Source organism: Triticum urartu, chromosome 5, assembly GCF_003073215.2.
Source record: "Triticum urartu cultivar G1812 chromosome 5, Tu2.1, whole genome shotgun sequence".
In the NCBI taxonomy this organism is placed as follows: Eukaryota; Viridiplantae; Streptophyta; class Magnoliopsida; order Poales; family Poaceae; genus Triticum; species Triticum urartu.
In genome coordinates, this window is record NC_053026.1 from 154,293,356 (window position 1) to 154,318,347 (window position 24,992).

Below are 24,992 nucleotides of genomic sequence, written 5' to 3' on the forward strand. Positions count from 1 at the left end.
GAGCCTCGCCCGGTGCTGTCACCCCACCGGGAGCCCCCTCGGCCTCTGGCACCTCGTGCCTCCATGCTCCGCCACTTGAGGAAGAGTCGCCTTCGCCGACTGGAAGGGCAGTCACCACCACTGGGTTCTCACGAGGCCCCTGAAATCCGGCAGGCGCGGCCCCCACTAATCGAAGGTAGGCATCTGCCTCATAAAATCGCCCCCGCTCTGGCAGAGGTACGGCAAGGCCCCTCCCTGTTGGATACTGCCAGGGTTGGGGTCCCCCGTCAGGGTCAAGAGCGCCGTCCTCAGCACTTTAGGCGTCAGGTCCTCTTCCTTGAGCCTCATACGATCGTCGCGCCCGCTGAAGGCCCACATCCGGCGGGAGTGGCGCTGGAGAGGAGCAACGCGGCGTAGCAGGAACTCCTTCACCACCTTGGGCGCTGTCGCGCCAAGCGACCTCAAGAACGCGAGGCGGTGCCAGACGAAGACGAGCCGGGGGCTCTCAAGCGTCTCCTGGCCCCAGCCCGAATTGGGGACAGCAGGCGAAGTTGGCTCCGACAGCAGGGGGCTGGGCACACCAGCATCCACATACAGCCACCTCTCGCGGAACCCAGCCGCGGGCGGAGGGAGCTTGAAGTCAATCCCAGAGGTCGCCATCTCAGGCGCGGCAACGAAGCTCACACACGCCCATCATTGAGTAGGGTCAACAAGGCGCAGCGAGAAGAAGTGGCGCAGCAAGGCAACCGAAGGAAGGATGCCCATCATAGCCTCGCAAAAAAAGGCGAAGACCGAAAGAGAGTGATGGATTCAGGACCCAGATGCATCATGTGGATCTGATAATGGGAAAGCATGGCATTGAAAAAATCAGAAAAGGGAGGAACCAGACCCGCCCATAGGGCGTCGGCAAAATACGGGACCTCGGTGGCTATCCTGTCGATGGAGAAGTGGGACGCGGGCCAGGCCGTCGTCCTCCCGCATTCATTGAAGATGGTGGCCAAAGCCAAGCTGACCTAGCCCAAGCCCTCGGCGGGGGCCGCCAACGGCGGTGGGCAAGGCGGAGACACGGGTTTCTTCCCTCTTCCCTTCTTCATCGGAGCCATGGCGATGGAAAGGAGGGGGGAAGGTTCAAGATTGAGTTGAAAACAGAAACCAGAGTTCGAGCGGAGGAAGGACAGAGGGCGCTCGAGCAACCAAACAGGGGAACGACTGTGTACGACTACGGGTCCGCCTAGCATGGCGCAAAATAAGGAGGGCGTGGGGGAACAGTGCCGCCCACGTCCAATCAACCGCCACACGGCGCCCAAGGCCGCAGGCTGTTAGGGCCCGTGGCGCTTTGCTCTTGCCCTTCCGCCTCCCTGCGTGGCCAAGTCCGGGCGTGCCTTGGCCCCGCGGGCTACTGTCGGCGTTCTGGGAACGGGGGTCCCCAGACTTGCCTGCCTGCGGCCTGTGGCGTGGCTCAAAGGGGGGCCCAGCGCGGCCCATCTTCACCAACACAAACCCAAGAACCTCGCGAGGGGCCAAGCCTCGCGGGGCGGACGATGCAGAGCTTCCTCAGGCACGGCCTCGTCAGGCTGGCTCACGAGGAGGCGGAGAGATCAAGGAGGGGTACCTCATGTTGGGTTTCGTAGTAATTTCAAAAAAATTCCTACGCACACGCAAGATCATGGTGATGCATAGCAACGAGAGGGGGAGTATGATCTACATACCTAGTAGATCGACAACGGAAGCGTTTGGTTGATGTAGTCGTACGTCTTCACGATCCGACCGATCAAGCACCGAAACTACGGCACCTCTGAGTTCTAGCACACGTTCAGCTCGATGACGATCCCCGGACTCTGATCCAGCAAAGTGTCGGGGAAGAGTTCCGTCAGCACGACAGCGTGGTGACGATCTTGACGTGCTACTGCTGCAGGGCATCGCCTAAGCACCGCTACAATATAATCGAGGACTATGGTGGCTGGGGGCGCCGCACACGGCTAAGGAATAGATCACGTGGATCAACTTGTGTGTTCTAGGGTGCCTCTGCCTCAGTATATAAAGGACCAGAGGGGGGAGGCTGGCCGGCCACATAGGGCGCGCCAGGAGAGTCCTACTCCCTCTGGGAGTAGGATTCCCCCCCCCCCCAATCCTAGTTGGAATAGGATTTGTGGAGGGGGGGAAAAGAGAGAGAGGGGACGGCCCCCTCTCCTTGTCCAAATCGGACCAAGGGAGGGGAGGGGTGCGCGACCCATGTAGGGCTGCCTCTTCTCTTTTCCACTAAGGCCCATCATGGCCCATTTAGCTCCCGGGGGGTTCCGGTAACCTCCCGGTACTCCGGTAAAATCCCGATTTCACCCGGAACACTTCCGATATCCAAACATAGGCTTCCAATATATCCATCTTTATGTCTCGACCATTTCGAGACTCCTCGTCATGTCCATGATCACATCCGGGACTCCGAACAACCTTCGGTACATCAAAATGCATAAACTCATAATATAACTATCATCGTAACCTTAAGCGTGCGGACCCTACGGGTTCGAGAACAATGTAGACATGACCGAGACACGTCTCCGGTCAATAACCAATAGCGGGACCTGGATGCCCATATTGGCTCCTACATATTCTACGAAGATCTTTATCGGTCAGACCGCATAACAACATATGTCGTTCCCTTTGTCATCGGTATGTTACTTGCCCGAGATTCGATCGTCGGTATTCCAATACCTATTTCAATCTCGTTGCTGGCAAGTCTCTTTACTCGTTCTGTAATACATCATCCCGCAACTAACTCATTTAGTTGCAATGCTTGCAAGGCTTAAGGTATGTGCATTACCGAGAGGGCCCAGAGATACCTCTTTGACAATCGGAGTGACAAAACCTAATCTCGAAATACGCCAACCCAACATGTACCTTTGGAGACACCTGTAGTACTCCTTTATAATCACCCAGTTACGTTCTGACGTTTGGTAGTACCCAAAGTGTTCCTCCGGTAAACGGGAGTTGCATAATCTCATAGTTATAGGAACATGTATAAGTCATGAAGAAAGCAATAGCAACATACTAAACGATCGGTGCTAAGCTAATGGAATGGGTCATGTCATCAGATCATTCTCTCAATGATGTGATCCCGTTAATCAAATAACAACTTATTGTTCATGGTTAGGAAACATAACCATCTTTGATTAACGAGCCAGTCAAGTAGAGGCATACTAGTGACACTTTGTTTGTCTATGTATTCACACATGTGTTATGTTTCCGGTTAATACAATTCTAGCATGAATAATAAAAATTTATCATGATTATAAGGAAATAAATAATAACTTTATTATTGCCTCTAGGGCATATTTCCTTCAGTCTCCCACTTGCACTAGAGTCAATAATCTAGTTCACATCGCCATGTGATTTAATAGTTCACATCACCATGTGATTAACACCCATAGTTCACATCGATATGTGATAAGCACCCAAAGGGTTTACTAGAGGCAATAATCTAGTTCACATCGCTATGTGATTAACATCCAAAGAGTACTAAGGTGTGATCATGTTTTGCTTGTGAGATAATTTTAGTCAACGGGTCTGTCACATTCAGATCCGTAAGTATTTTGCGAATTTCTATGTCAACAATGCTCTGCATGGAGCTACTCTAGCTTATTGCTCCCACTTTCAATATGTATCTAGATCGAGACTTAGAGTCATCCAGATCTGTGTCAAAACTTGCATCAAGGTAACTTTTTATGACGAACCTTTTTGTCACCTCCATAATTGAGAAATATTTCCTTATTCCACTAAGGATAATTTTTGACCGCTGTCCAGTGATCTACTCTTAGATCACTATTGTACTCCCTTGCTTAACACAGTGTAGGGTATACAATAGATCTGGTACACAGCATGGCATACTTTATAGAACCTATGGCTGAGGCATAGGGACTGACTTTCATTCTCTTTCTATCCTCTGCCGTGGTCGGGCTTTGAGTCTTACTCAACTTCACACCTTGTAACACAGGCAAGAAACTTTTTCTTTGACAGTTCCATTTTGAACTACTTCAAAATCTTGTCAAGGAATGTACTCATTGAAAAACTTATCAAGCGTCTTGATCTATCTCTATAGATCTTGATACTCAATATGTAAACAGCTTTACCGAGGTCTTTCTTTGAAAAACTCCTTTCAAACACTCCTTTATGCTTTGCAGAATAATTCTACATTATTTCCGATCTACAATATGTCATACACATATACTTATCAGAAATGATGTAGTGCTCCCACTCACTTTCTTGTAAATACAGGCTTCACCGCAAGTCTGTATAAAACTATATGCTTTGATCAACTTATCAAAGCGTATATTCCAACTCCGAGATGCTTGCACCAGTCCATAGATGGATCGCTGGAGCTTGCATATTTTGTTAGCACCTTTAGGATTGACAAAACCTTCTGGTTGTATCATATACAACTCTTCTTTAATAAATCCATTAAGGAATGCCGTTTTTTTATCCATTTGCCAGATTTCATAAAATGCGGCAATTGCTAACATGATTCGGACAGACTTAAGCATAGATACGAGTGAGAAACTCTCATCGTAGTCAACACCTTGAACTTTGTCGAAAACCTTTTGCGACAATTCTAGCTTTGTAGATAGTAACACCACTATCAGCGTCCGTCTTCCTCTTGAAGATCCATTTATTTTCTATGGCTTGCCGATCATCGGGCAAGTCAACCAAAGTCTATACTTTGTTCTCATACATGGATCCCATCTCAGATTTCATGGCCTCAAGCCATTTTGTGGAATCTGGGCTCATCATCACTTCCTCATAGTTCGCAAGTTCGTCATGGTCTAGTAACATGACTTCCAGAACAGGATTACCGTACCACTCTGTTGCGGATCTCACTCTGGTTTACCTGCGAGATTCGGTAGTAACTTGATCTGAAGTTACATGATCATCATCATTAGCTTCCTCACTAATTGGTGTAGGTGTCACAGAAACAGTTTTCTGTGATGCACTACTTTCCAATAAGGGAGCAGGTACAGTTACCTCGTCTAGTTCTACTTTCCTCCCACTCACTTCTTTCGAGAGAAACTCCTTCTCTAGAAAGTTTCCGAATTTAGCAACAAAAGTCTTGCGTTCGGATCTGTGATAGAAGGTGTATCCAATAGTTTCCTTTGGATATCCTATGAAGATTTACTTCTCCGATTTGGGTTTGAGCTTATCAGGATGAAACTTTTTCATATAAGCATCACAATCCCAAACTTTAAGAAACAACAACTTTGGTTTCTTGCCAAACCACAGTTCAGATTGTGTCGTCTCAACGGACTTAGATGGTGCCTTTTTAAACGTGAATGCAGCTGTCTTTAATGCATAACCCCAAAACGATAGTGGTAGATCAAAAAGAGACATCATAGATCGCACTATATCTAATAAAGTACGGTTATAATGTTCAGACACACCATTACACTATGGTGTTCCAGGTGGCGTTAGTAGTGAAACTATTTCACATTGTTTTAATTGAAGACCAAAATCGTAACTCAAATATTTTACCTCTGCGATCATATCGTAGAAACTTTTATTTTCTTGTCATGATGATTTTCCACTTCACTCTAAAATTCTTTGAACTTTTCAAATGTTTCAGACTTATGTTTCATCAAGCAGATATACCCATATCTGCTAAAATCATATGTGAAGGTCAGAAAATAACGATACCCGCCGCGAGCTTCAACACTCATCGGATCGCACACATCAGTATGTATTATTTCCAATAAGTCAATTGCTCGCTCCGGAGAACGGAGTCTTAGTCATCTTGCCCATGAGGCATGGTTCGCAAGCATCAAGTGATTCATAATCAAGTGATTCCAAAATCCCATCAGCATGGAGTTTCTTCATGCGCTTTACACCAATATGATCTGAACGTCAGTGCTACAAATAAGTTGCACTATCATTATCAACTTTGCATCTTTTGGTTTCAATATTATGATTATGTGTATCACTACAATCGAGATCCAACGAACTATTTTCATTGGGTGTGTAACAATATAAGGTTTTATTCATGTAAACAGAACAACAATTTATTCTCTTACTTAAATGAATAACCGTATTACAATAAACATGATCAAATCATATTCATGCTTAACGCAAACACCAAATAACACTTATTCAGGTTCAACACTAATCCCGAAAGTATAGGGAGTGTGCGATGATGATCATATCAATCTTGGAACCACTTCCAACACACATTGTCACTTTACCCTTAACTAGTCTCTGTTTATTCTGCAACTCCCGTTTCGAGTTACTAATCTTAGCTACTGAACTAGTATCAAATACTGAGGGGTTGCTATAAACACTAGTAAAGTACACATCAATAACATGTATATCAAATATACTTATGTTCACTTTGCCATCCTTCTTATCTGCCAATCACTTGGGGTAGTTCCGCTTCCAGTGACCAGTCCCTTTGCAGTAGAAACACTTAGTCTCAAGCTTAGGACCATACTTGGGCTTCTTCACTTGAGCAGCAACTTGCTTGCTGTTCTTCTTGAAGTTCCCCTTCTTCCCTCTGCCCTTTTCTTGAAACTAGTGGTCTTGTCTACCATCAACACTTGATGTTTTTTTTCGATTTCTACCTTCGTCAATTTCCGCATTACGAAGAGCTTGGGAATCGTTTCCGTTATCCCTTGCATATCATAGTTCATCACAAAGTTCTACTAACTTGGTGATGGTGACCAGAGAATTCTGTCAATCACTATCTTATCTGGAAGATTAGCTCCCACTTGATTCAAGAGATTGTTGTACTCAGACAATCTGGGCACATGCTCACTAGTTGAGCGATTCTCCTCCATCTTTTAGCTATAGAATTTGTTGGAGACTTCATATCTCTCAACTCGGGTATTTGCTTGAAATATTAACTTCAACTCCTGGAACATCTCATATGCTCCATGACGTTCAAAACGTCTTTGAAGTCCCGATTCTAAGCCATTAAGCATGGTGCACTAAACTATCAAGTAGTCATCATATTGAGCTAGCCAAATGTTCATAACGTCTGCATCTGCTCCTGCAATAGGTCCGTCACCTAGCGGTGCATCAAGGACATAATTCTTCTGTGCAGCAATGAGGATAAACCTCAGATCATGGATCCAATCCGCATCATTGCTACTAACATCTTTCAACACAATTTTCTCTAGGAACATATTAAAATAAACACAGGGAAGCAACAACGCGAGCTATTGATCTACAACATAATTTGCAAAATACTACCAGGACTAAGTTCATGATAAATTTAAGTTCAATTAATTTACTTAAAGAACTCCCACTTAGATAGACATCCCTCTAATCCTCTAAGTGATCACGTGATCCAAATGAACTAAACCATAACCGATCATCACGTGAAATGGATTAGTTTTCAATGGTGAACATCACTATGTTGATCATATCTACTATATGATTCACGCTCGACCTTTCGGTCTCTGTGTTCCGAGGCCATATCTGTATATGCTTGGCTCGTCAAGTATAACCTGAGTATTCCACGTGTGCAACTGTTTTGCACCCATTGTATTTGAACGTAGAACCTATCACACCTGATCATCACGTGGTGTCTCAGCACGAAGAACTTTCACAACGGTGCATACTCAGGGAGAACACTTCTTGATAATTTAGTGAGAGATCATCTTATAATGCTACCGTCAATCAAAGCAAGATAAGATGCATAAAAGATAAACATCACATGCAATCAATATAAGTGATATGATATGGCCATCATCATCTTGTGCTTGTGATCTCCATCTCCGAACCACCGTTGTGATCACCATCGTCACTGGCGCGACACCTTGATCTCCATCGTAGCATCATTGTCGTCTCGCCAAGCTTGTGCTTCCACGACTATCGCTACCGTTTAGTGATAAAGTAAAGCATTACATCGCGATTGCATTGCATACAATAAAGCGACAAACATATGGCTCCTGCCGGTTGCCGATAACTCGGTTACAAAACATGATCATCTCATACAATAAAATTCAGCATCATGTCTTGACCATATCACATCACAACATGCCTTGCAAAAACAAGTTAGACGTCCTCTACTTTGTTGTTGCAAGTTTTACGTGGCTGCTACGGGCTTAAGTCAGAACCAATCTCACCTACGCATCAAAACCACAACGATAGTTTGTCAATTTGACTCCGTTTTAACCTTCGCAAGGACCGGGCGTAGCCATACTTGGTTCAACTAAAGTTGGAGAAACTGTCACCCACAAGCCACCTCTGTGCAAAGCACGTCGGGAGAACCGGTCTCGCGTAAGCGTACGCGTAATGTCGGTCTGGGCCGCTTCATCCAACAATACCGCCGAACCAAAGTATGACTTGCTGGTAGGCAGTATGACTTATATCTCCCACAACTCACTTGTGTTCTACTCGTGCATATAACATCAACATATAAAACCTAGGCTCTGATACCACTGTTGGGTTTCGTAGTAATTTCAAAAAATTTCCTACGCACACGCAAGATCATGGTGATGCATAGCAATGAGAGGGGGAGTATGATCTACATACCTAGTAGATCGACAACGGAAGTGTTTGGTTGATGTAGTTGTACGTCTTCACGATCCGACCGATCAAGCACCGAAACTACGGCACCTCCGAGTTCTAGCACACGTTCAGCTCGATGACGATCCCCGGACTCCGATCCAGCAAAGTGTCGGGGAAGAGTTCCGTCAGCACGACGGCGTGGTGACGATCTTGACGTGCTACTGCTGCAGGGCTTCGCCTAAGCACCGCTACAATATAATCGAGGACTATGGTGGCTGGGGGCGCCGCACACGGCTAAGGAATAGATCACGTGGATCAACTTGTGTGTTCTAGGGTGCCTCTGCCTCAGTATATAAAGGACCAAAGGGGGGAGGCTGGCCGGCCACATAGGGCGCGCCAGGAGAGTCCTACTCCCTCTGGGAGTAGGATTCCCCCCCGTAATCCTAGTTGGATTAGGATTTGTGCAGGGGGGAAAAGAGAGAGAGGGGCCGGCCCCCTATCCTTGTCCAAATCGGACCAAGGGAGGGGAGGGGCGCGCGGCCCATGTAGGGCTGCCTCTTCTCTTTTCCACTAAGGCCCATCATGGCCCATTTAGCTCCCGGGGGGTTCCGGTAACCTCCCGGTACTCCGGTAAAATCCCGATTTCACCCGGAACACTTCCGAGATCCAAACATAGGCTTCCAATATATCAATCTTTATGTCTCGACCATTTCGAGACTCCTCGTCATGTCCGTGATCACATCCGGGACTCCGAACAACCTTCGGTACATCAAAATGCATAAACTCATAATATAACTATCATCGTAACCTTAAGCGTGCGGACCCTACGGGTTCGAGAACAATGTAGACATGACCGAGACACGTCTCCGGTCAATAACCAATAGCGGGACCTGGATGCCCATATTGGCTCCTACATATTCTACGAAGATCTTTATCAGTCAGACCGCATAACAACATACGTCGTTCCCTTTGTCATCGGTATGTTACTTGCCCGAGATTCGATCGTCGGTATTCCAATACCTAGTTCAATCTCGTTGCCGGCAAGTCTCTTTACTTGTTCTGTAATACATCATCGCACAACTAACTCATTTAGTTGCAGTGCTTGCAAGGCTTAAATGATGTGCATTACCGAGAGGGCCCAGAGATACCTCTCCGACGATCGGAGTGACAAAACCTAATCTCGAAATACGCCAACCCAACATGTACCTTTGGAGACACCTGTAGTACTCCTTTATAATCACCCAGTTACGTTGTGACATTTGGTAGTACCCAAAGTGTTCCTCCGGTAAACGGGAGTTGCATAATCTCATAGTTATAGGAACATGTCTAAGTCATGAAGAAAGCAATAGCAACATACTAAGCGATCGGGTGCTAAGCTAATGGAATGGGTCATGTCAATCAGATCATTCTCTCAATGATGTGATCCCATTAATCAAATAACAACTCATTGTTCATGGTTAGGAAACATAACCATCTTTGATTAACGAGCCTGTCAAATAGAGGCATACTAGTGACAGTTTGTTTGTCTATGTATTCCCACATGTATTATGTTTCTGGTTAATACAATTCTAGCATGAATAATAAACATTTATCATGATTATAAGGAAATAAATAATAACTTCATTATTACCTCTAGGGCATATTTCCTTCACCTCACGAGGTGACCGTGACGCAAGCCATGACGACGAGGATGCCAGGCGGGTGCGAGCCTGCACAGTGTCCTCCTTTCTTCTTTGCTGCAAAGGGGGAAAGCGCAGCCGCAGAGTACCGAGGCATCAGGCAAAGGTTGCCATTTCGGTGCAACGAGACCAAGACCATGAGGACTACAAGATGGAGGTCACCGTGGAGCCCAAGACGGTGTCATCACCAGAGCTTTGCGCAGGCGAAGACTACTTTTGTCAGGATAGCTGATACTAGCTATCCCCCTTCAAATTAGCCCGCCATTTTTGGCTCCCTTCCTGCTCGATATTTGGGAAGAGGACCAGGGCCTCTATAAATAGGACCAGCCACCCACAGAGCAAAGAGAGGTTCAGAGGTTGGAAGGAAATAGGGGGGATTGAAGGAATAAAGAAAGGATCAGAGAGAGAGAGAAAGGTGACTGAACTCCTCCCAGCAGATGATCGCCCCAGCCAAGAACAGATCCTCGCGAGGCTGTTCTTCCTTGTATTGTTCATCATCATCAGCCCAAGAGGCAATCCACCACACCACACACTGGAGTAGGGTATTACACCACAACGGTGGCCCGAACCAGTATAAACCCTGTGTCTCTTGTGTTGTTCTTTCTGTAGTTCAGATCCTAGTAAGGCGGAGGGGCGCAGGTAGGTAGGAGGCGAAATCTCCGTGCGCACCCCAGTGTTCGAACCTCAAGGGTCTGCCGCAACCCGAAATCCGACAGCCATGATCGAAGCGACCCATTCCACGCAAAGCGGCACCACCACGGCTGTGCGGGGCCGCGACGGGGGTCACGGTGTGCTTGAGGAGGCGGCCACATCCGCGATTGGGCACGAAAGAGCCGGGCCCCTCATGAGGGGCCTTCCCCTTCTTCTCGGCAGAGGTCTTCTTTGACGGCGCCATTGGTGTCGCAACTGGCGATGGAGCAAAGGGGGAGAAGCGAGCGGAATCGGAAGAGATGGGCGATGGGGGCTCCGCCCCCACCGCATTTATAGCAGAAGAAGGCCAACCAGCGCCCCCCACGATCACAGTTAATGATGGTTTTTCCTTTCATACAGCAGGGACTTGTCAAGTCAGGCAGTTGCCGAGGCAACATGGGGAAGTGAAGACGCCCACGTCCAATCAATTGCCACGCGTCGACCAAGGCCGCAGGCTAATGGGGCCCGTGGAGATCCGCACTTGCCCTTCGGCTTCGCCTTGAAACCAAGCCCGAGCATGCCTTGGGTCCGGGGGCTACTGTCGGCGTTCTGGGAATGGGGGTCCCCAGACTTGCCTGCTTGCGGCCCATGGCGTGGCTCTGCATGTGGGCCCGTACAGCCAATCTTCACCAACAAGCATTCAAGACCGTCGCGAGGGCCAAGCCTCGCGAGGTGGATGACATAAACCCTCCTCAAGAGCGGCCTCACCAGGCTGGCTCACGAGGGGTGGAGAGATCAAGTCTAGGCAAATCTCGTGAGGTTCTAGTGACGTGAGCCATGACGATCGAGACCAGGCGGGTGCCAGCTCGCACAGTGTCCTTGTTTCCTCTTTGGTTCTAAGGAGGCAAGCACAGACGAAGAGTACCGAGGCATCAAGCAAAGGTTTCCATATCGGTGCAACGAGACCAAGACCAGCAGGACGGCAAGACGGAGATCACCATGGAGCCCAAGGCGACGTTGCCACCAAAGCCTTTGGCAGGCGAAGACTACTTTTGTCAGGATAAGCTGCACTAGCTGTCCCCTTTCAAATTGTCTGTTGTTGGCTCCCTTCCCGCTCAATATTTGGGGAGAGGACCACGACCTCTATAAATAGGACTAGCCACCACCATAGCTAGGGCATCGACCTTATCTTGGATTGGGGCCATTCCATCCTTACCCTCACACACAACAATCACAAGAACACCTCACCTCAGGAGGCTGTTCTTCCGCTTGTACTGTTCATCATCAGCCCGAGAGGCAATCCACCACACCACACTAGAGTAGGTTATTGCACCACAATGGTGGCCTGAACCAGTATAAATCTTGTGTCTCTTGTGTTGCGAGTTCGCCGAGCTAGCCTTAGAGATCGTGGCGAGGTTGAGGGCGTGAGTTGGTAGGGGGAGATCTTCATGCGCACCCTAGTGTTTGAACCTTAAGGGTTTTCCCAGAACCCGAGATCCAACATTTGGCGCACCAGGTAGGGGTGCACTGGAGTTTTCCTTCCGTTGGTTCATGGTCCACCATCTTCGCGCCCATTCTCCATGGCAGGTGCAATGGCCACCCAAGTTCAAGCCGGGAGGGTGCTTGCTGCCGAGCAAGCCACCTTGCCGCTGCCAGCACGGTCTCTTGAACTATCGAGTGGACTCGAAATAGGACAAAAGCGCGGCTAGTAGCGGGTAGGCCACCTTGCTGTTCCCAGCGCGATCGCATAAACTGTCGAGCGGACTAGAGACAGAGACAAGGGCATTGCCAATAGTGGAAATGTCCCATTGCATGCAGGTTAGCCATACAAGGAAAGAGATCTTTTGAGGAAGAAAGACTCATATAAATGAAATTAGCCAAAATTTTAGATGACTTAGCTTTTCGGGGCCATGCTGATGGCTGTCGAAGCTGCGGACGACACTAGAGGGTGGTCGATCGACATCGCCTTCTCCCTTCGGACCATCCCCATGAAAGAGTCGTCGCGTCGGCTCCAAAACCAGATTCCCACGGCTTGCGCCCCCTACCTGGAGTGCCAAAGATGTCGGGGGAAATGACACCTACGGGATCACGAGGAATCCCTTTTTGCTACGGTTGGCGGGCACAGGGCTATGGAAAGAGCGGGGGTGAGAGATTAACGTGGGGGGGGGGGTTATCCAGGTTCGGACCGCAAGTGATGCGTAATACCCTACTGCTGCTGGTTTCTGTTTATCTGGTGTTCTTGGACCAGCTACAAGGTGTCCAGGGTCCAAAAAATCCGAGTCCTCTCTTAGTACGCCGCGAGCCTCCTTTTATACTCAAAGGGGCTACCACAGTGGCACACAGGAGATGGAAAGGTATACAGTATTCGAGTCTATCTCTTGGCACCGTAGGACAAACGCATTTGATGCGCTGCCAACGTGCCCTCCTTGCTTTATCGGGGACGGTAAGTAAGCTCGTCCCACCTGTCGCCGCCTCGCATGGCTTCGACACGCGTCCAAACTGGCGAGTACACGTGTGACGCCCCGAGACCGTTGCGCCAGGTGTCTTCCAGTTATTCGCCGATGTTGCCATGTCATTTGCTTGCGTGTTGCATTTCATCATGTGCGTTGCATCATCATGTTTTCAAAACCTGCATCCGTCTGGGTTCCCCCAGTTATGTCCGTTGTCCGTTCTGAGCCCAGACACACTTGCACGCGCCCGCGGCATGTCCGAAATAGTATTTTATAAGTGGCCGGAAAATGTTATCGGAATAGGTTGAGAGTTGGCGAGCGGTCTTATTATAGTGTAGATAGGCCACCTGCCAAATTTCATCACATTCGGAGATCGTTTGATGCCCCAACGGATACTTATAGGGCAATATAGTCGGTCTAACGTCGGACGTTTTCGGTCTCCGGAAATAGTCGCCGGGATGCATTCATCCTTTTTCCTCTCAGTCAAACCCAACTGCACAGCCCTCTAACCCCACCTAGGTCCAACCAACCCCCCACTCTCGACCGGTGCCGTCTGATCTTGATCGGAGGGTTCGGAAACCCCTCCTAACCCCCAAACCCTAGCAAATTTGCTATATATGGACACCCATAGTCCATTTTGGGCAACCTAGACCCCTTTCCCCTACCTCTAGCCTCCCCCTCCTCAGATTCTGTGCAGCACCACTCCCATCTCGCCACTTGGCCCCGTCCAATGGACCAGTCACCGCCGGCCGGACGCTCCCCTCCAACCCGCTCGCACCCCCTCAGCAACCAGCGCCGCCCTCCTCCACTCCGCATGCACCACGTCGCCCCCAGTGCCCACTTCGCCGCGGCCCTCCTGGCCCATCCGCAGCCCGCCCCGAGCTGGATCTGGGCCCGAGAGCCCCGCACGCCTGCCATCTCCTCGCTGCCGCCCTCCCAAGGCCTCCGTCGCCGCCTTGGTCCTCGTTGGGTCTGCCCTATCGCTGCTTCAGCCAGCCGCGCCGGCAAGCGCCTCGCCCCCGGGGAGCGCCAGGTCACGCTGCCCTGTCTCTCTCCTTTTCCTTTGCCCCTCTGAGTTCTCTCGCTCTCTCTCTCTCTCTCTCGCTCTCCCTCTCTCTCTCTCTCTCTGCAGGACCCGCTCATCGTCGCCGGCACCCGTCCCAGCCATTCCTACGCCGGATCCGACGAGCCATCGCCTGGATCCGCTTCCTCCGGTTGTTCCCGTCCACCTCCGGCGTCCTCTGCGCTTGATGTTGCCGGATCCAGCTGCCGTCCGCCGTCGATGCTCGTCGGTTCCTTTCTGCCTCGTCCTCGTCAGGAGTTCCAGGACGAGACCTCCCGTCGTGGGCTCCCGTAGGCAGACCGGCCCAGCGCACCGGCCTCCAGCCCAGCCTTCCTCTTCCACCGACCTGGGCCATAGCCCATTGTGAGAAACCCCCCTCCCAGCGCCTGTTCCTGTTAGGCCCGCGAGTCGATTTGGCCCAGTGTGTTTTTATTTCCCTATTGCGATTTTAGCTTTTTATCCGGAGACTGCAGTTTTCACACAAAGGTCCCTAAACTTCATGCATATAATAACTTAATAACCGTGCATCGGATTAAAACAAACTTAATATGAAAGTTGCTTAGAATTTTGTCTATTTAATAATATCCAACTTTCATCTATGTTTAAAATCCTTAAGATGTTGTTTGTTTAAACTTGCTTAATTAACTTGCTAAAATGATTTATTTCATAACTAAATAACCGTAGCTCCAAACCTAACAATATTTATATGTATATGGGGTAGAATTTTGCCTAGTTTAACATGGTGGCATCACTTAGCATGTTTAGCAACTCTAAAATTGTGTTTAGGGAAGAATAGTACCAAACCTAATATATGCATATGGGGATTTACCGGAATTGTTGTTCGTTGCTTCCGGCCTCATTTAAGCTTGACTAGATAGGTAGTTTTACTTTGCTTCACCCTCTTGCCATGTTTAACAACATTTAATATTGTTGGGTACATAAACAAGATCAAACTAAATAAGTCACGTGGTGTTTCGTTAATATGCAACGGAGTTGCATATTGAGCTCCACTTAATTTGTAGTGTTGTTTCTTGCTCTTTGCCATGCCATGCTTCATTAAACCGGACATGCATCATACTTGATTGTGCATCATGCCATGTTATGTGATGGTTGTTTACTATGTTGTTTGCTTCTTTCCGGTGTTGCTTCTTCGGGTTAGTTCCGATAACGTCGTGTTGTGTGGATTTCTTCAACTACGTCTGTTTGTCTTCTTCTTGGACTCGTTCTTCTTCCTTGCGGGATCTCACGCAAGATGACCATACCCTCGAAATCACTCCTATCTTTGCTTGCTAGTTGCTCGCTCTTTTGCTATGCCTATGCTGCGATACCTACCACTTGCTTATCATGCCTCCCATATTGTTAAACCAAGCCTCTAACCCACCTTGTCGCAGCAACCCGTTGTTTGGCTATGTTACCGCATTGCTCAGCCCCTCTTATAGCGTTGTTAGTTGCAGGTGAAGATTGGAGTTCGTTCCTTGTTGGAACATGATGGTTATTTTGTTGGGATATCACAATATATCTTATTTAATTAATGCATCTATATACTTGGTAAAGGGTAGAAGGCTCGGCCTTATGCCTGGTGTTTTGTTCCACTCTTGTCGCTCTAGTTTCCGTCATATCGGTGTTATGTTCCCCGATTTTGCGTTCCTTACACGGTTGGATTATAATGGGAACCCCTTGACAGTTCGCTTTGAATAAAACTCCTCCAGCAAGGCCCAACATTGGTTTTACCATTCGCCACCTAGCCTCTTTTTCCCTTGGGTTAGGCCAGCCCAAGGGTCATCTTTATTTTAACCCCCCGGGCCAGTGCTTGTCTAAGTGTTGGTCCAATCTCCGGAGCTACCAGGGGCAACTTTGGGCTGGCCCACCCGACGTCTTGCTCATCCGGTGTGCCCTGAGAAGGAGATATGTGTAGCTCCTATCGGGATTTGTCGGCACATCTGGGTGGCTTTGCTGGACTTGTTTTACCATTGTCGAGGATGTCTTGTAACCGGGATGCCGAGTCTGATCGGATTGTCTTGGGAGAAGGAATATCCTTCGTTGACCATGAGAGCTTGTGATGGGCTAAGTTGGGACACCCCTGCAGGGATTTGAACTTTCAAAAGCCATGCCCGCGGTTATGGGCAGATGGGAATTTGCTAATGTCTGGTTGTAGAAAACCTGATGTTGATCTTACTTAAAATACATCAACCACGTGTGTAACCGTGATGGTCTCTTTCCGGCGGAGTCTGGGAAGTGAACACGGTGTTGGAGTTATGCTTGATGTAGGTTGTTCTAGGATCACTTCTTGATCATAGTTGTTCGATCGTGCTTTTGCCTTCTCTTCTCGCTCTCATTTGCATATGTTAGCCACCATATATGCTAGTCGCTTGCTGCAGCTCCACCTCATACCTTTTACCCTTCCTATAGGTTTAAATAGTCTTGATCGCGAGGGTGTGAGATTGCTGAGTCCCCGTGACTCACAGATACTTCCAAAACCAGCTTGCAGGTGTCGTTGAACCATGCAGATGACGCAACCAAGCTCAAGGAGGAGCTCGATGAAGATCTTGTCCTTTGTGTTGTTTCGTTCTAGTTCACCAGTAGTGGAGCCCAGTTGGGGTCGATCGGGGATCCATGTAGCATTTGGGTTAGTCTTCTTATATTTTGGTTCCGTAGTCAGACCTTCTGTGTATCTGGATGATGTAATGCTTTATTCATGTAATTGTGTGAAGTGGCGATTGTAAGCCATCTATGTATCTTTTCCCTTATGTATTACATAGGTTGTGTGAAGATTACCTAACTTGCAACATTGCTTTCAATGCGGTTATGCCTCTAATTCGTGCTTCGACACGTGGGAGATAAAGCCGCATCGAGGGCGTTACAACACGCCACGCTGGCTGGCTACTGAGTTGGTGCGGTGGTAGAGTCTTCACGAAGATCTGCATGCCACCACGCAGGTGCCTGCCGAGTCGGCCTAGAGGTCGCACGTCACTACACAGGAGCTTGCCTAGCTGGTGGGCTGGCAGCTGGATGGGAACGGCGATGTAGTCTTGGCAGATGTGGGCCTCATTGCGGCCCCGCGAATGTTTTCGGCAAGAGTCTTGCCGGGGCCCCGGCAAGGGTCTTGCCGTGGCATCGTGGTCGTCCCCGGCAAGGGTATTGCCGGGGGTCTCGTGGGCATCCTTGGCAAGGATCTTGCTGAGGATCGTCGTCTTCTAGTCATCATCTAGTCTTGTGTGCTTCTGGTTTCCACAAAGATCTGCATGCCACCATGGAGGTGCCTCCCGAGCCTCGGTTCCAAAGTGGTTGATGGTGTTGGAACTCTTGGGGTCAAGGGTGGAGGCTCAAGGGTGTTGGCAAGTTGCCCCGGCAAGGTTCTTCCTGGGGCTGCGGAGGCCACCCCGGCAAGGGCCTTGCCGAGGGAGTCCACCTCGCCCCTCTGCTCTTCGTGTTTCTAGCTTGGTGTTGTTCTGGTTATCTTGTGGATTTGCTTCCTTCCTATGCCCCGTTAGGTGTGGGTGCAGGCACGGCTCCAACTGCCCGCGCACAAGTAAAGCGGTACAAAATAGGACCCCTCCTTTTGTGCACCAACAGGTCCCGAGCCGACACGACGCGGCTCCATCCACGGCGGCGTCGTCGGCCACTTCTTCCACGGCGTTGCTCCATGGCCACATCAGTACGAGTTACTGCTGCTTTAGCTCTCGCTCGCGCTGCTGCTCTAGTCTTGCTCTCGGCCCACTACTTGGTCTGCTCTTGCTATTGCTCTTGCTTGCGCTGTTGCTCTTGCTCTTTCTCTTGGTTGCGATTCTGCTCCGATTTAGCTACAATTCAGTCGAACAAATCGACTTCTGGGTCAGTCGATTTTCAGGGGGGGCTCGCGGAAGTTAAGGAAGAACCAGCCGCAACGGGGAGGGGGGCTCACCGGAGAGGTACCCCACTATCTATCTTAGGGTTCTGGGTGGGGCGGTGGTGGGGCGATGGCGTGGGGATCGCCAGAGAAAAAGCTCGGCACGGGGGCCTCGAGGGATGGCCGGGGCGGTGGTGGGGAGTGGTTTCGGGGCGGGCGGGGCGGTGCACCGCCGGCGGGGGGCGGCTGTTTGGCCGGCGGTGGCTGGCGTCTCAGGGTAGCCTCACCTGATGCTGCTACACGACCAGTTGCCCCGGCTCTCACACACACTGCTGCTGCTGCTACTACTTTTCTGCTAGTAGTGCATTCAGTTTCGACGGTAAAATTCAGTTTCGACAGTTAAGTTCAGTTTCGACAGTTAAATTCAGTTTCGGCAGTTAAGTTCAGAGATGAGCGGCCAATGTATTTTACATCTAGCACTTTGTGGTTATGTATTTTACGTCATCTATTGGAGATGCTATTAGATTTCCACTCAGGTTAACGTTGTCTCTCTTGTCCTGCTTGTGCCTCGCCGTCATACAACTCACCGGAGCTGCTCCAACAACGAAACCCTCCATCACAGCGGAGCAGTACCCCGGGCTCCATCTCCAGACGCCTAAGATCTTCTTCCCCTCCTCCGCTAGCCAAGTCAGCCGGAGCATCCTCACCGACCAACCCAATCACGCTGAGATCGACATGGCTTCGCCAAAGATGTTGTACACTTGTTGCATCTCTTTTTTACTCTACATGTTATATATATTGTCCACTAAGCACACGTAGTAACATGAAATATGATTATTTTATCCTACTCTATGACACGCAGTGAGGTACCAGGCAACTTAGCTATCCGTGATGGACTCTCTTCAACGCCACCATTATTTATCTCTGCATGTTTGAGCTGTGCATTTGTCGATGGGCCTCAGAGTTGAGCTAGTAGGGCAGTGGCCTAGGTCCAAAGTAATAGAAGTAGCATAAAAATATTTTTTGAGTGTAGGCTTTTCCTTGCTCAAGCTTTCCTACTAGAATCACCAGTGCATGAAAGGAAAATTGAAGGAAAACATAGGAATTGGAAAGTTTCCTATGTTATTACTATTCATGAATTTGGTTCAAAGGAATGGAGCAAAGGAAAACTGTAGGATTTGTTCCTTTAGTGTCCCCTTGAAAGAAAAACAAAAGGAATTTTAATTTCCACTTGTACTCCTTTTCGAATTCCTATTCATGAAGCACAAGATTAAGAGATAGTAGAATAATAGCATTATAACCGTACATTTTCTTGTGGTTTGACTTAATCTGACCATGCTTCTTTGCATCTTGTGATCTTCCAATTCTTGTGAATCAAACACGCAAATTGGCAGAAATCTTGTGTTTTTAAATTCTCTGTTTTGCACGTGCATTCCTATCCTACTCCTGTCTATTTCCTATCCCTGCATTGTTAGAATCCTCAAATTCAAACAAGCCATTACACAATTACTTATGTTACAGATATGTGTCAAAGAAAACCTTGTGTGTTTTTTCCTGCTCCTGCTACACTATTGTCCACCCCAGCTCAGTTGCTCCAATGACGGAAGGGTTCACCACAGCAGGGATCCGCTCTCCAGACTATCTTTCCCTGCCTCAGATCTTCTTCCCCGCTGCCGGCAACCACGACAACTACATTACCATCATCAACTGAGCAGATGACCTTGAGAACTACATAGGTCCGCAAGAGAGGTCGCACTCTTCCGTGTCTGCTTACGTTATGCATCGCTTAATATGATGACATGCTATGTTATCATCGTGTTCACCTATTAGACTCCGAGTCAGGTCCAAACTAATGCTGAAAGTTGAGTTTTTAAATGGTTGTGGGGTACATATTGGGGAAGCAATCAGTACTATCTATCTACTATCTGGTTAATCTCGGGTGTCATGTTGGGTGCAAACAAACATTAAAGGAGCCATTATCTGTATTTTTTAACTAAAGCTATTATCTGCCTGCTATCATTGGTTTTGGGTCTATCCACAGTGTGCTACCATCACTCTCGGATTTGTGCATGCACTCTTTACATAATTTCACTATGTTTTATTCCTATGCATGTCAGTTATTGTACACAATGGAACTGAACATGTAGAGCAAAAGAGACGAGCCTTGCATGGAAATAAAATTTCATGCAGACGTCGCTCCCTAGTGGGTGCAAAGGCAGCCCCCTCCACCCATTTCGGATCGTAATCAAGAGGAAGATAACTGTTCTGAGGGGGATTCAGAAGGAGAAGACCACTCCTATTTACCCCCTAAGGTGTTCGCTCTAAATTGACATGCTGATGTTGGTAATATCATCCATATGGTGCCTTGCATTACTTACTGTATACATCAAATATGTCATCTGCTTAGTTTAGACATGCTTTGTGTCAATGCCATCTATTTAGTTTCTTTATCGTATATGTGAATCATGCAATGCCATCTTGTTTAGCCAGGAATCATATATGTGAATTTTGCAATGCCACCCTGGTTAGTCAGTCATCTTATATGTGAATTATATCATGCCATCATTTTTTATTACATGTTAAATTTCTCAACAATTTTTAGTACATTCAATTACTCTTCATGTGCATCAGCCATTCGGCACGGTCATGGAAAAATCTGAAGTGGAAACAAGGTCTTCAGAGCAGACAATGCTATCTGACGAAGCGCATGTCTTGCTGGTTATGGATAGCTCCTCAGAGGAGGATTCAGAGACAGATGACTAGTCCTATTCCCCCCCCCGGGGTGCATGCTCTAACTTGGCAGGGTTATGTTGCTCATATCGTGCGTATGGTATCTTGAATTGCTATGTCATTTGCTTAGTTTAGACAAGCTTTGTGTGAATGCTACCTGTTTAGTGTCTAATTACGATATATGTGAATTATGTGATGCCATCTTGTTGCAATACATTATATATGTGAATTATGCAATGCTATCTTGTTGCAAGGCATTATATATGTGAATTATGCAATGCCATGCTGTTTAGCCAAGCGTCATATATGTGAATTATATCATGCTGTCCTTTTTTGTATTTATCATTGCATTTGTCGACAATGTTTGTATATTCAACTACTCTTCGTGTGCATCAGCCATTTGAATTGGTGATGGAGAAATCTGGAGTGAAAACAAGGTCTTCAGAGCAGACAATGCTACCTGCTGAAGAAGATATCTTGCTAGTTACGAATAGCTCTTCAGAGGAGGATTCAGAGGCAGATGACCAGTCCTATTATCCCCTTGAAGTGTATGCTCAAACTTGACAGCGTTATATTACTCATATCATGCATATGTTGTATTGCAATGCTTAGTTTTTACATCATATACACAATATTTAATGCCATCTCCTTAGTTGACACATAATATATGCGATTGCCGTATGCTCACTTGCTTAATATATAAATCAATTATTTAAATTATATCATGCCAAGATGTTTACATAGACAGCATGTATCTGAATTATGGCGTGCCAACCCATTTTCTAAAGACATAATATAGTTATATCATCTCATCCTATTTACATAGTCATCATATTTTGAATTATGTCATTCTATCCGTGAATTATATCATGCCATCATGTTTCCATCAGTGGCATGTTTGTGAATTATGGCATGCCAATCACTCTAATAGACACATCGTATAGTTATATCATGTCATCCTGTTTACATAGTCATCATATTTTGAAGTATGTCATTCTATCCTGTTTAGTTATCCATCATACATGTGAAACTGTGTCATCCTATCCTGTTTAATTAGCCATCATATATGTGAAATTATGTCCTGCTATTCTGTTCGGTTAGACAACATAAATGTGAATTATTTCATGCCCTGTTTTCTTCCCTACTATCCATTGCACCTATCTATCTTACAATGTCTGTAAATTCAATTACTTTTCTTGTTTATCAACCATTTCAATTGGAGGGGGTGAGGGCAGTATCTGTGGAACTAAAAAAACGGTCTTCAGAAAAGATCATGCTACCTGTCGATGCAGATCGAACCATAGTTGTACTTGCCCAAGAACCAACCCCACCACACATAACCCTGACTCATGCAAATTGTACCCCTACCTAGTTGGACAGAGAACCAGCTACACCCCTTCTAACCCCAACCCCAGCAGATAGTAACCCAGTTCTAGATGACACAACACCGTCTCCACCACAGAGCACCCAAACACAAGCAGTTAGTAAGGCAACTGCAGTGCCCAAAGCATGAGGACCACCACTCCGAACCCCAAGTCAATGCTTAAAGTAGAAGAAGAATTGTTCCGAGATCAGGTTCTATAGCTATGGTTCATACTACTTTGATCTTGCATCACTGTATTTACTCATACCAACTAATTTCAAATTTGAAGTATGCAATTGAAACTCCAATGGCGCAATAGGTATGTTTTAAACCTATTTCTTTAACGTGTTTGCTGTTGTAACTTTCTCTATGTTGATTTTAGTTTCAATTGAATAAACAGTTATGTTCTCATGCCATGCACATTACAAGTGTTGTTATTGCCATGTAGTTTCCACACTTATATTCAGTCTATGCTGCTTTGTCTGAAATAGATATGGTTCGAACTGTATCTATCTTGAGTTGGCAACATAAACTAGAATGATATAGACCATACAGTGACCATACTACATAGATATATGTTTGTTTCATGTTGTTATCCTGTCCACCTTACTATTGAACTGGTTTACCAAAATGATTTTCAAATACTACATTGTAAATATGTGATGTGTTTGTTTGTTTCTCTTTTAGAACACGGATAAAATATTGGAGAAGAGTACCCCGTTATGCAATGATAAAGGAAGTAATGCAGATAAGGTTCAAGATAGTGAGACATCCCTGTTGGTCTCCAAGAAAGCTGATAAAAACTATATTGAAGACACTGAGACAACCCCAAAGTCCTGTCTTGATGTAGTGTTCGAGTTACTGGCTACTACTGCTGGCGCCAGCTCTTCGAACTCGCTTCCTGAATCAGTTCGGCTACTTGAGTCTCAACTTCAAGTTGAAAGACATCGATCAGATGTTACGCGATAGGAAGCCGAAGGACTGAGGAAGTCCCTACAGAATTCAGATGCATACTTTCTGGTGCAACAACAAGTGCTGGAGGATTTAAGCGCCAAATAAGAGAAAGTTAATAAGCTTGCTAAACATCTTGCCAGCATTATGGGTACCCAGGATATTGTTACTTGAGCTCTTCATAAGTGGTTTCAGTTCTGGACTTGTTTTGCTACGGCGTTTATTTGCACTGGTCTCGAACTTTGACAACCAGTGTATATGATATGCTGCTCTGTTCCCTCTATTTGAACTGGTGGCAAACTTTGATGCCCAGTGGATGTAATATGTGTAATAGCCGTGATAGCCTAGCATAAGTTGCTTGATTATTTATTTCCTTGTTGTCTTGTTTATTTGTTTGCTTGCAGTCAGTGCAGTTCTTTTTTCGCGGTTTGCTAGTGGCCGCAATAACCTATTTTTTTAAAGTAGGCCACAATAACCATCGGCTACATACTTACTGTAGTTACCATGGGCTACATATTTACTGTAGTTACCATGGGCCTCCTACGGGCCGTAAAAACAATGGGCCTTCTAAGGGCCTTAGAAACAATGGGCCTTTTACGGGTCATAGAAACAATGGGCCTTCTATAGGCCGTAGCATCAATGAGCCTTCTACGTGCCGTATGATCGATAGGCCAAGCATGGGCCAATAAGAGACCGCATTATGGGTCATAAACGGGCTAGATTTGGAATCGTCCATTCATGGGCCGACAATAACGGGCCGTCGTTAATCGGCCGTATTTGATGACGCTATGGAAACGGTCCAACAAATTAACGGGCCTCAAATGGGCCGATTGTAACCGTGGGCTGAATTTGGCCCACAAGCAGAAAAGCCCAATAACGGGCCATAAGTAACCGAATGCTGGAAATGAGCCAAAGAATAAATGGGCCCGGAGAAGGCCGAAAGATAACACGGGTTGGAAACGGCCCAATGGAATAATGGGCCGTTAATGGGTATAAAGGGGTACACTGTTTATTGCGGGCCAGATTCACCACAGGTCGTTAACGGGCCAAGAGTTACAAATGGCCTCGTATGGGCCGAAAGACATCATGGGCCATACATAGGCTGGAAGTTACAACGGGCTGGAATCATATTGGACGGTCCAAATGAAGCTACTGGGCTTAATTCCAATAGGCCGTAACGGGCCGTGAGTTAGCGGGCTGTAAATGGGCTATATATGAACAGGCCGTTAACACGCTTTCTGTGGGTCGGCCCATTACCTTTTGACCAAGTCAAACGGGCCGGCCTTTTCACCGAAATGGGCCTCTGTTGGGTCATGCCATGTGTCGTCGTATCATAGGCGCCTCCTGTCTAGTGAATGGATGCATCTGTCCCAACAGCGAGCCAACATGTGTTTCCTCCACCCAATGAGAATTTTACACATGGAAAATCCTCTTTGGTCCGGGCTGTTAGCGGGTTATCGGATGCATAACCGGACCCGATAGCTTAACGGCGACCAGTTACGGTGGATGCCATGTGTCGGTCACCCTTGACGAAAGGACTTCCATGATGCGTGATTTATCGTCATGGAAGTGGACACTTCCGTGATGATAATTTTGGTAATGTCATGGAACACTTCTATGACAGCACATGTATGACTATCTTGATTTTGTCATAAAATCGTCACGGATGTACATGCATGATAGAAAACATGACCTACTATGACAAACATGTATCATCATGGAAGTGCCTTTTTTTGTGGTGACACCGCACACACACTCCCCCTCCCCCGAGCACACGATTCATCCCCATCCAAGGTTATATGGCGACCACTCTCGCTTGTGCTTCTCTGCA